This window comes from Sus scrofa, chromosome 2 (assembly GCF_000003025.6).
Source record: "Sus scrofa isolate TJ Tabasco breed Duroc chromosome 2, Sscrofa11.1, whole genome shotgun sequence".
Classification (NCBI taxonomy): Eukaryota; Metazoa; Chordata; class Mammalia; order Artiodactyla; family Suidae; genus Sus; species Sus scrofa.
The window spans coordinates 133622005-133635152 of record NC_010444.4 but is presented as its reverse complement, the minus strand read 5'-3'; the positions used below and the strand labels follow the sequence as shown (position 1 = coordinate 133635152).

General features: G+C 37.1%; 2 protein-coding genes across 12 annotated transcripts in view; both read right to left on the bottom strand.

Annotated features, from left to right (window-relative positions):
• LYRM7 (LYR motif containing 7) overlaps nt 1–13148 on the bottom strand; it is a 203799-nt gene that overhangs the window by 48729 nt on the left and 141922 nt on the right. For 2 of the 7 annotated variants that reach the window (XR_002342088.1, XR_002342090.1), the window contains exon 6: nt 344–427. The exons of the other annotated variants lie outside the window; for them this stretch is intronic. The gene's annotated coding sequence lies outside the window, so the exon portion shown is untranslated. The remainder of the gene's footprint in view (nt 1–343; nt 428–13148) is intronic. 7 annotated transcript variants of the gene reach the window in all.
• CDC42SE2 (CDC42 small effector 2) overlaps nt 1–13148 on the bottom strand; it is a 119867-nt gene that overhangs the window by 48729 nt on the left and 57990 nt on the right. Inside the window, exon 3 of one of the 5 annotated variants that reach the window (XM_005661627.3) lies at nt 344–427. The exons of the other annotated variants lie outside the window; for them this stretch is intronic. The gene's annotated coding sequence lies outside the window, so the exon portion shown is untranslated. The remainder of the gene's footprint in view (nt 1–343; nt 428–13148) is intronic. 5 annotated transcript variants of the gene reach the window in all.

Below are 13148 nucleotides of genomic sequence, written 5' to 3'. Positions count from 1 at the left end.
AATACTAACAATTTCAAATGGGTCATAGTAGAGTGCTATCAGGGCTAGAAATGCAACGACTACCTTTGATAGAGACTTTAAAGGACTTGGTCAAAGTTTGGAGGTCTGGTGGGAAGGGGGGTGATGAGGTTTGCAGTTATACTAGATGCCAACAAAGTTTCCACCCAAAACCACTACTCAGTGACCAAGTCTGAACTCTCAGTAAAGCATATTCATAGCTATGCCAGCACTAAATCTCTCCCAATCTAGTTAAAATAATTTTTCGATAGTGACTTGGGGTACAAGATCCTTTCAGAAAAAAAAATCTTTAAAAAAAAAAAAAGCTTTCCAACTATGTACTTACCACAGAACTACTTTTCTGTGGCTAATCAAAGTTCAGTCAAACCACTGTTCCCTGAACTCAAGTAATAAACGGCACCTGTAACGACTGAAATAAGAGGGTTAGGTTTTTTTCCTTACAGTGACTTCTTAAAGGTTAGTCTTTCCCATAGTTTCATGTAACTGCAATCACATAGTACTCTTAAAAAGATCTGGGTTTTTTCAAACAACATGTTTTTGAGGTTTACCATGATGCCTCTCTATTAGTTAATTTATATAGATTTCCACTGTACAGACACAGCAGAATTTACTCGTTGGTTGATACTGCCAGTATTTTGGCTATTAAAAAAATAATGCTATGAATTAGTGTATACAAATGTTCAAGTAAACACAAATTTTCATTTGAGGAAATACTGAGAAAGAAATCAATCCTGTTAATTTTAGTCTTTCCATGCATATGAAGTACTATCTCACTGCCGTTTTAATCTGCACTTTCTGGATAACTAATGGTATTTAGTCTTTTCTAAAGACTAGCCATTCATAGCCATTCATATTATCTTCTTTGGCTAGATATACTCAGATCTTTTGCCCAATTTTTTTTTTTTTTGGCCACACCTGTGTTATGCAAAATTCCCAGGCCAGGGATAGAATCATGCGACAACAGTGACCTGAGCCACCACTGCGACAACTTCAAATCCTTAACCTGTTGAGCCAAGAAATGCAACCCTTTTTTAATTTAGTTGTCTTATTTTCAAGATGAAGTCCTTTGTCTGAAAATGTATATTGAGAATTATTTTCCCTAGTCTTTTCATTAAAAAAATTAGCATCTTTAAAAGTATAATTTTTAAATAAAATGCAGTTTATCTGTCATCTTTTATCATTTGTGTTTTTATGTTCTAAGAAATTTTTGCGTATTACCAAAACACAACTGTTTTTCTTCTAGAACTATTAGTTTTTACTTTTTAGTCTATAGTCCAATTTTAGTTATTTTTGGTGGTATGAAGTAAAGGTCAAATTCTTTTTTTGACATGGCTATCTCTTTGCCTGTTGATTTGATTTGGTACTTTTTACTGAAAATCAAATAACTGTTTAAGTTAGGGTTCATTTCTGGCTTGATAATGACACTGGTCTTTTGCTGATTCTATGCCTATTCCAGTACCATACGCCTTAACTGATAAGTTTTATAACAAAGTTTTATAATTAATATAGTATAAGACTATTCTAAGAAGTCTTTCAAATTATTCTTTTCCAAGACTGCTTTGGACTGTCTGGATGTTTTGCATTTTCATATACACTTGAGAATCAGTTTGCCAATTTCTACAAAAAAAGACTCCTCCGAATCTGATTGAGATTGCATTTATCCTACAATTATTTCGAGGACATCTGTATTTTAACAATATTGAGTGTCTAATCCATTAACATGGTATACCCAATAGTCTGTAGTTTTCAGTGTACAGGTTTTCCATATATTTTATTACATCATTTTTGTTTAACTTTATTTACAGCTTTAATATGGAAGCTTTAGAGTCTTACACAGTCAAATATTGATTTTCATCACAGATTAGGGGTTTACCTTATTTCAGACAAATTTCCATCATGGAAAGAAATTCATCATTAGGGAGTTACCTATCCCGGGATTATAAATCTATCCTCCCACATGGCTTACTTTTATAAATTCACTTGAACATGAATATTTTATGGGTATAGTGAAGTAGTATCTGTCTATTAAGTCTTTTTTTTTTTTTTTTTTTACTTCTTACTTGTCCCCTTCATTAAAAGTCAAGTATTTTAACACCAAACACATATATACCATTATGATAGAGGGGAGATTGTTATATTGGCTCAAATCTGAAAGAGTCTGCAGTACACAGAGCAAAGTAACACATTAGAAAACGACTATTTAGCTACATTCTTGTCTTGTGCAAGAATGACTGCCACGTTCACCTTCCCTGTCTTTAACAATACTCCTCCTTTTCCTTTCCTGTGACTTCACTTTTTTTTTCCCTTTTTTCTTTTTTCTAGGTGGGCTGCACCACCATTCAAATATTTACTATTATTCCAAAAATAATACAAGCACGAAGATTTCTAAAGATCAGGAAGTAATAAAAAGTTATTTCAAATGGCAAATCTGACCTATCCCTCTCCATCTGTTACTGGTGGCTAACTTACCAAGGTGTTTCTTCAGTTATTTATGAGTAAAACATCTATTGCTATTTTTTGTTATCGATTTGTAGATAAAATTTAAACTGATTTTTTGTTAAAAATAGGATATGTCTTTTTAATGTATTACCCCCACCCTCCAACTCCATTCACTATCATCATCGACATACAATTAATAATTTTTGGTTGATCAATAGTTAATGTTTATGTTCTTATAACTGCCTCTACTTAAACAAGTAATTTACTAAGATTAGCCATCTTCTCCTGAATAATTTTTTGTTTCCCCGAGGTTAATAAAGCCTGAGCTCTTTTATTTGCTTAGTTTTTCTATGAACCTATGCTAGAACTATAAAACACTTGAATTAGATCTGTAAAAGACCTGTAATTTCCAAATACCTGAGCACATGCATACATGTACTGACTCAAATTTTCCTTTGGTTTCTTTGCAGAACTACCTTAGCCGATTGCTACAATCTAGTTGCTTTGAACACCCATACCCTCAATTCCTTTCCCAGGTTGATGCCCCCATTTCTGAGAACAACATCTTCCTTCTTTCATCCACCTCAACTTATTTTGTAAAATCACACACAGCAGCTTCTTAAGAAACAGTACGTGGAAGAAAAATGTTTTAAACACTTGCATTTGACGGCTGATTGACCACTTGGTTGAATACGCAACACCAAGTTAAAGATCTCTCCCTCAGGATTTTACAGACATTATTTCACTTCAAGAGTTACTGCTGTGAAGTCTGGTGACATTTTAATATCGGTTCCTCTCTAGTGATGTATTTCTCCCTTCTCTGGAAAGGTTTAAAGATTTTTGTTTTACTTTTGGAATTTTCAAACTTCACAGAGATTTAACTTGCTTTGATTCTTTTATTATGCTGGGGATTAGATGAGCTCTTTTGAACTAAAGGAAAATATTAGTACCTTAATCATATGGCTGTGAAAATCACACAAGTACACCTGAGTACATTTAAGTCTAAATACTGTTGATGACTACTACATTTACTTAGCCACATTTACTAATTTCTTTGATCACCACTGTTTCTTGCCCGGCAAGTCTTCAACAGTCAACTTTCTTCTTCATAAAGTACATACTTCGAGAGTTTTTAAAAAAGTATATGCTTTCTAATATTTAGCTACAAATGGTAAACTCCTCAGTTGTTTTTCTAAAACTGTTCTTTCAAAAAATTTTAATTTTGAAATAATTTATTTATAGAAGAGTTGCTCAAGCCAAAGTCTCTTATGTACCCTTCAGTCAGAAACACTGTTAATAAAAGGTCTGTATTTTGCCCTTAGTTTTGCATGACAGTTTAGCTAAGTAAGAATTCTTGGTTGACACTGCTTTTCCTTCAGTCCTTTACAGATGTTATTCAGACTACTATTGCTGCTGCAGAGAAGTCAACTGCCACTCTAATCTCTTGAATGTCAAATTTGTATTTTCTCTATGGATGCTTTGAATATTGTCTTTGTATTTGGCTCTAATTTCATTGATTCTCTAGCTTTAGATTCACTTCTATTTATGTGTGATTCTTTCACCTGTTTGCACTATTATTTAACTTGTGCTATTTATATTCTCCTCCAACTAATGCCTTTTATTTCAATAGACAATTTTCATTTTAATTAATTCAGTTGGGTTCTTTTGCAAATTCACTTACTTCAGTGTCTTACTCTTTCATTTAGGCATTTAAAAAGACTTCCTTTATAATGTTTTTCTAATTATTCTGTTAAACCAATTCCTAGGCTTCTAACTAGCCTTACTGGGTTGTCAGATGCTAACTCTTAGGTTGGGCCATTTTCTTGTGATTATCTTACAAATTCACCTTGACTGGGAGGTCATTTTTCCTGTGAAAGCTCAGTGGTCCCTGGCTAAGGAACAATCTTTGAAGAGTATGCACTTACCAATGCTTACAAACATACAAGGTGAAGTTTACAAATTCAAGTATAAGTTTGAATGTAATTTCTTGGCTCGGGATTCTCATATCACATGGACAGTACACTTTTACATTACACACAGTCGTCTAGAGGCAAGGTTGCAGAGATAATATAATGTAGTGACATAGAACTTAAGAGTCTGAAACTAGACAGCCTAAGTTCGAATCCTGACTTACTCCACAGATGATTTGGGGCAGGTTACCTAATCTCTGTTTATCTTGGTTTACAATTACATAAAATGGAGTTTATAACTGTATCTATCTCATTGGTGTTTGTGCGGATCAGTAAACTTAAATTCCTAGAATACTGCTTGGCACACAGTAAGTTTAAATACACAAACCCAGAGGACTGAGCAACGACAAGCTTCCTTGATGCTTACTTAGACGGGTGGGCAAAGATTTTTCTACTCATTTTTCCTTTCTTAGAGTAGCATGCATATAAAAACACCTACATCTGTTTACTGTAATTTATACTGAAAAGGGCAGGTGAAGCAGGAGCAGTGTTACAGTGGTCTATGGCACACAATTAAGATTAACAGTACAGGGAGTTCCCACTGTGGCACAGTGGAAACAAATTTGACTAATATCTATGAGGATGGAGCTTCAATCCCTGGCCTCACTCAGTGGGTTGGGGAATCCGGCGTTACCATGAGCTTGTGTGTAGTTCGCAGATGTGGCTCAGATCCTGCTTTGCTGTGGATGTGGCATAGGCTGGCACCTCAGCTCCGAATTAACCCCTAGCCTGGGAATTTCCATATGCTGCAGATTCAGCCCTTAAAAAAGCCAAAAAAAAAAAAAAAAAAAAAAAAAGGTTAACAATACATGGTTTTCAGTAGATAGTTGAGTAAGTACTTCAAACTTAGTTCATCTGTCACTTATTAATTGTTAAAAAAAATACATTCATATAATCAGCTATTTAGTCAGGTTTTCTTATTAAGTATAAAAGGCCTTAGATATCAGAGGATTAAACTTTTCCAAGGGAATGCTTGTTCAATCCCCACTTACTGCCTGAACTGGCTGCCTAGACTGTTTTTGCATAAGGAGGAGGAGAGGTAACTAAGGCTTAAGGAATGAGAAGTATGTTTAATCCATGCTTCCTGGTCCAGGCATGGAATCGCCATCTGTCCCCTGGGGATGTGAAAGTTGATTAGGCACAAAGTATGAATATTTATCTGGATGTGGAACAAGGTGAGGTGCAGACCTGGCTTTGATACTCTGTTCCAGATTCATCCCTAGAGAGGAAAAAGATCACTGTGGTTTACATTTGATTGCTACTTGCTTTAGGACTATTGCCATAGGACTTTCTGTTAATTTGATATTTTCCCCAAATAACATGATGTATTTTCAGCTGCCAATGATTTTTTTTTGGCTGGGAGAAACTTTTACAATGTTAATTTACTATGACAACATCAAAGTTCCCGTCGTGGCACAGGGGAAATGAATCCAACTTGAAACCATGAGGTTGTGGGTTCGATCCCTGGCCTCACTCAGTAGGTTAAGGATCTGGCATTGCCATGAGCTGTGGTACACGTTGCAGACGCGGCTCAGATCCTGCATTGCTGTGGCATATGCCAGCAGCAACAGCTCCGATTAGACCCCTAGCCTGGGAACTTCATGTGCCACAGGTGCAGCCCAAGAGCAAAAAAAAAAAAAAAATTTACTATGACAACAAAACTATACCATGCTAAAGAATTCTCTTAGTTGCTTCAAGTTTCTCCACCTCCATACAGCCACAAAAATTAACATTAAACTGTGCTATCAGAGTTCCCACTTTGGCACAACAGGATCAGTGTTGTCTCTGCAGCACTAGGACACAAGTTCGACCCCTCACCCAATACAGTGGGTTAAAGAATCCAGGGTTGCTGCAGCTGAGGAGTAGATCACCACTGCTGCTTGGATCTGATTCGTGGCCTGGGAACTCTGTAAGCCATGGGGCAGCCAGAAAATGACAAAAAAAAACCCACAAAAAATCCCCGTATTATCAGAGTTTTTCTTTTGGAAAAATATGTATTCATTTTAAGGACAGCATACATTTCCTTAGAACACAGGTCAGAATACCATGTACCTATTTGCAGTTTATGGCATTGATTTAATTTTGTTCTCATTTCACCTGGAAAATTCCTAAGGAGTTTCAGTATGATATTTTTTAGAATTGGAAAAAAAAAAAAATCTGTGGTAAGAGTTCTATACATCTGTAAGGTTTGTTTTTGGTTTTTTTTCTTTCTTTTTGCCTTTTCTAGGGCCGCTCTTGAGGCATATGGAGGTTCCCAGGCTAGGGGTTGAATCGGAGCTGTAGCCTCCAGCCTTTGCCAGAGCCACAGCACCGCTGGGTCCATAACCCACTGAGCAAGGCCAGGGATCGAACCCTCAACCTCATGGTTCCTGGTCGGATTCGTTAACCACTGAGCCACGAGGGGAACTCCCTTTTGGTTGTTTTTTTGATTTGTTTTCCTTTTGTGCCTGTATCTGCAGCATGTGGAGGTTCCCAGGCTAGGGATCAAACCCGTGCCATAGCAGCAGCCCCGTCTGCTGAGATGACAATACTAGATCCTTCACCCACTGTGCCACAGGAAACTTCTGTAGATTTACTTTTTAAACCTTTTTGGGCTCTTTTTTTGTTGAAAGCATAAAATGCAAATTTTATCTTAGTACCAGAAGCACAGTCCAGTTAACATTTATTTTCTAAGGGTTCCAGTGGTTTATATTTGTACTAAATTTGATTTATTTTGATAGGTTTTATTTGTAGTAAAGTGAATGGCAGTGTATTTGTTGAAATCGTTCAGAATTTTTCCCACTTGTCCCTCCACTGTGATATAATTTTTAATAGGGCTTATTTTTTTCTGCTTCACTTTCCCTTTCCTTATACTGTCTACCCTAATACTAGGAAAACTTACTTAGACTTAAGGGCAAACATATTGTGGGAGACCTAAGCAACTGTGGGGGAAAAAAACAACTTTGTTAAGTTTGAGAGCTCCAAAGCTGAACATAAATTGTATAGTCTTTAGCAGGGAACATACATTTGCCACAGATATTGTCATTGTTTTTCTTTAACTTACTAATGCTAAGAAATTTATGATAAGTATAATGCACTGTGGTTTTGCTAGATGTTTGGCTTGTGAAAAAACTTGATGACACAGTAACCTAAGTCACCTCTCGTACAGTTATGAGCTGTGCAGTAGGTCTTGAATGAGGCTTGGATCCTCCATTGCTGTGGCCCTGGCATAGGCTGGCAGCTACAGTTCCAATTGGACCCCTGGCCTGGGAACCTCCATATGCAGCTAGTATGGCCCTAAAAAGACCGGAAGAAAAACAAACAAAAAAAAACAAACAAAAAACACAAAAAGATGTGCTCATCATTAGTTATTAGAGAAATACCAATCAAAACTACACTCAGGTACCACCTCGTGTTGATCAGAATGGTCATCATTACAAAGTCGATGATGGGTTAGGGTGGAATGCTGGAGAGAGTGCTGAGAAAAAGGAGCCCTCCTACACTGTCAGTGGGAATTCAAATTGGTACAACCACTACGGAAAACAGTACAGAGGTTTATCAAAAAACTAAATATTGAACTACTATATGATGCGGCAATCCCACTCCTGGACATATATCCAGTCAAAACTGTAATTCAAAAAGATACATTCACCCCTATGTTCATAGCAGCACTATTCACAATAGCCAAGATATGGAAACAACCTAAATGTTCACTGATAGATGAATGGATAAAGATGTGGTACATCTATACAATGGAATACTACTCAGCCATGAAAAAGAATGAACCGCCAGTTGCGGCAACATAGATGGACTGTGATATTAACGTACTAAGTGAAGAGAGACAAATACCATATGATATCACTTACATGTGCAATCTAAAATATGACACAAATGAATCTATCTACAAAACAGAAATAGACTCACAAACATAGAAAACTGTAATTGCCAAGGGTGCACAGGGACAGGGAGGGATCAAGTGGGCATTTGGGGTTATCAGATGTAAACTATTATATATAGAATGGATAAACAACAAGGTCCTTCTGTACAGCACAGGAAAATACATTCAATATCCTGTGATAAACCATAATAAAGAGAATGTTAAAAACATATACATATGTATAACTGAATCACTTTGCTGTAAAGCAGAAATTAACACATATTGTAAATCAACTGTAAATTCACTAAAAAAACTTTTTGAGAATAAGATGTATTTTTTACTGAAATTTAAAAAAATTTAACTTGGAATTTAAAGGAAATGGTAAAGTTCTGTTCCGCATTATAGACCAACACAGAGTGCCCAGACTATATAAAAAAGACTTCAAAGGCCTTGAAAACATTCATAGATTTGAACATGGACCAGTAAGGATGGTAAAGGACTGTGACACTGTTAAAGTTAAAAAGCGATCTATGTGGGTTTCCAGTTGGTAGCTACCAGAAATTACCTATCATCTTTTATCTTCCTGCCCCAGAATGGAATTTAATATGTTTCTATAAATAGTCTTGACCCAGTTTACAAATAAACATAAAAACAGGACTGATGTTTTAAAATAGGTTATCTTCTAGTACACTAATCTCAGAGATAATAGTCAAATGAGCACAATTTGGGGACAACACAGAACATCTAAAGACAAAGGAAATATGTACTTGTCATATTACCTATTAAAAAAAAGATCCTTCCATTGCTGTATTAAAGTGCAGTATATCAATGAGAAAAAAAAATTACTATTATTTTTTTTGTCTTCTTAGGGTCACATCCGTGGCATATGGAAGTTCCCAGCCTAGTGGTTAAATCACAGCTACAGCTGCCAGCCTATACCACAGCCACAGCAATGCCACATCCGAGCCGTGTCTGTGACCTATGCCACAGCTCACAGCAACGCCAGATGCTTAACCCAATGAGTGAGGCCAAGGATCGAACCCACAACCTCATGGATACTAGTCGGGATCTTTTAACCCACTGAGCCACAACAGGACCTCCTCAACGGAAACGTAAAAGTACATGTACATTTAGCTTCCTTTTTTGGTATTTCTTTCTTCAAATTAAATCAGGTCATCAATAATCCTTTCTAATACCACTTAACTGGATAACAGAAACAAACTTCAGCACATATTCTGAACAGAGGATTTCACCATACATGGATACATGTATTGTGTACAGTGACTCGTGAACAATGCAGGGAGTTGATACCCTCCACAGAGCAGAAGATCTCCATAAACACAGTTCCTCACCTATGGATTCAACCAACTGTGGCCTGTGTAGGATGTATTTATTAGAGGAAAAAAACAAATCTGCACATAAGTGACCCAAGCAGCTCAAACTTGTGTTGTTCAAGAGTCGGCTGTATACATGCATGCGTGTGAGATACTGCTGAGCAACTACCATGTACTAGGGTGATCAACAGACCGTGATTCAAATAGAACTGAACACTTTAAAAAACACATTACTCTCTAACTAGGCTAAATATAAATGTGTAGTAAGCATCAAACTGACAGGGTCACCTCCTACCGCAAGAGGTAATTCACTTTTGGGTTTCATTCAGTTAAGTCCCACAACTCTGACAAGAAGAGTTAGGCATCCAAGCAGTCCACAGCTGGGGCATATTCATTACGGCACTGATGGAGACATCTTACTATTTGCATCTGTTTCAGGACTGGATGGAGTTAGGTAAGGCAAAAAATATCAATTATATGGATGACAACCGTCGGTTGCTCAAGGTTCAGTGAGAAGGCTAAGCCTTATTTAAGGTGAAAAGTGAATCGCCAAAATGTCTGCATATGTGGTGATGAAAGTGAACAGACTGCTACTGAACACAGGAGCAATTCACCAAAAGTTAATGTTCTTATGCTGTATCATACACCAGGTTTTCAAGAACTCGTTTCTTGCAGAGAAGAATGCAGTGACAAAAATCTCCTATGCTGAGGGAATGGTTCTTTCAGCAACTATGGAAGTCTTCACTACTCCAAGGTCCAAAAGGATGGGGCTCTGCCTTCTATCACACAGTCCAGAGGCTCTTTAATGAATCACCAGCACTGTGCTGGTCAGGCCATTCTGTTCCAAAATTTGGACTGCCGCTGAAACAGAAGCTACTCAAATTCAAAGCTCTACCACCACACCACTTCTAGCAGGGATTTATAAAAAGAAAATTAGAGCTGAGACCACATATTCCTTATAGACCTGAGGAATGGAGAGTCTTCAACAGGGCTGCCATTTCAGACATCAGAGATCATGGGGTACCTCCAAAAGCCCTGAGATGACTCAGACCATGAGAGAGCCACGTTACACAGGAGGTATTACTGAGCATTACAGAAAGAACTATGGCTGTTCCTTTACAATTTGGACTGCTTGGCCAACTTAGTATAAATGTGACAACTTGTTTATGTATAATGTAGGTATTAAATAAGAAATTTAAAAGTTCAAATCTTTTTGAATCGTCTTATAGAAAACCCTAAATAATAATGGGAGAAAAAGTTTTTAAGTTCGGTTTAAAACAGGATCTTCATTTTCATATTCAAAGGAAAGCCTCTAATAATGGAAAACTGATAATGACGTTATGATGATGAAGAGGATTTCAGAAACAGAAAATACTAACCATTCATCAAAGAACATGGACTAGATAAATAAGGATGTACTGTATAGCACAGGAAAATATAGCCATTATTTTGTAATACTTTAAGTGGAATATAAACGATAAAAAAAGGAATCATTTTGTACACGTGAAACTAACATAATACTGCTAATCAACTATACCTCAATTTTTTTTAGAAAATAAAAGAACATGGACTATTTCTGATACTCAACTTAAATCTTATCAGATGACATGAGAAAGTCAGTATTTTTGGATTCTAAGTCTATCTGTGTGATGATAATTTTAAAGAAAAGGTTACATAAATAAAAAGTACATTTAGGGGAAAAAATCCCAAGAAAAGGTTCAACCAAATTGTAAAGGCTTGCTAAGGAAAAAAAAAAAATGTGAGCACCAGTCACACATTACTCTGGGTACTCTGACAAATACTATGTAATTTCTATAATCCTAAGAGATAAGTATTATTCTTACTTTAGAAATAAAGAAACTACGGCTCAGACACATTAAATAACTTGACAGCAGACAATTTTCCCTATATTTTTTTTTGGCCACACCCATAGCATGTGGAAGTTCTCCGGGCCAGGCAGCTGCAGCCCACACCACAGCTACAGCAATGCCAGGTCCTTAACTGCTGCATCACAAAGGAACTTTCTATTTTTTTTACTTTTTTAAGGGCTAGCTCAATGCTATCTTAAATTATAATGATTTATGACATATCGATTCTTGCAAGCTCCATCAAGGCAGACCCCAAATTACTTTATCTCTTACAGCACTTAACATGGTAACTTGTTCCAGTATTTGTTGAGAGAGAGACAAAGGGAGGGAGGAAGGGAAAGAAAAAAAGAAAAGGAAAGAGGGAAGGAGGAAGGGAGGAGTGAACAAAGGAAACAATGAATTAAAACTAGATTCCTCTTGGAGTTCCCGTTGTGGCTCAGAGGAAACCAATCTGACTAGCATCCATGAGGATGAGGGTTCAATCCCTGGCCTCATTCAGTGGGTTAAGGATCGGCGATGCCATGAGCTGTGGTATAGGTCACAGACGTGGCTTGGATCCTGCGATGCTGTGGTGTAGGGTGGCAGCTACAGCTCCTGATTCGACCCCTAGCCTATGAACTTCCACATGCCACAGGTATGGCCCTAAAAAGACAAATAATAATAAAATAAATCTAAAAAACTAACAAAAAACTAGATTTCTCTTATTCGCTAAGTGGCATTCACTTATAACCTCCCTGAACTGAAGTTTTCTCTTAATAAGTATTATATCAACATGGCAGAGTTGGTCTCTCTACCTCGCTATCATTTTTTTTTTTTTTGCTTTTTGCCAAAACCTGCCCAAATTCCTGACTCAAAATTGAAAGATTTAATAGTTGTCTTTTAAGCCACTAAGGTTTTAGGTAGTTTGTCTTCATATTATTTGTACATATTTTGTATACATATACTTCTCAATTAAAGATTTTCATGTGTTTTACGAATCTGACTAACATCGATGAGGATGCAGGTTCAATCCCTGGCCTCACTCAGTGGCATAGGTCACAGACACGGCTCAGATGTGACGTTGCTGTGGCTGTGGTGTAGGCCAGCAGTACAGCTCCTAATTCGACCCCTAGCCTGGGAACCTCCATATGCCTCATATGCAGCACTTAAAAAAAAAAGATCTTCATGTGTTTTAACGAAAATCTTTGCATAATTATCTTTACTGGCTCAAATGACGTCATCCATCAAGATGATAAATTATGTGGGCATCTGGTCCTATTCTCCAAAATAAAGCCCTGAGGGGAAAAAAAGAAGTTAACTTTGGAATCCAGGAACAACAGAACAACAAAAGGAGACAAACAAAAACTGGCCGGGATAAAAACAACTGTACTGAATCTCTGTGGTGGACACAAGCAAAGGGTGGCAGGAGTTAAAAGCCAGCTTCCAAAAGCTTTTTTTAGAGTCTGCCCTCATCTTTCCCTTGATTGCCCCCTCACTAGAAATTAGCTGAGAGGCCCAGATCTTTGTCAGCAGGATAAAATCAGGACACAAAAAGCCCTGGGAGGGGCAAGTTCATGAAAACAGGTACAGACTAACTGTCCTGTTGTCACTCACTGTTCCTAGTCCTTCTCCCACTCCAAAACCCTACAGAGCAGGTGGTGAATTACAGTACAAGAACACTACT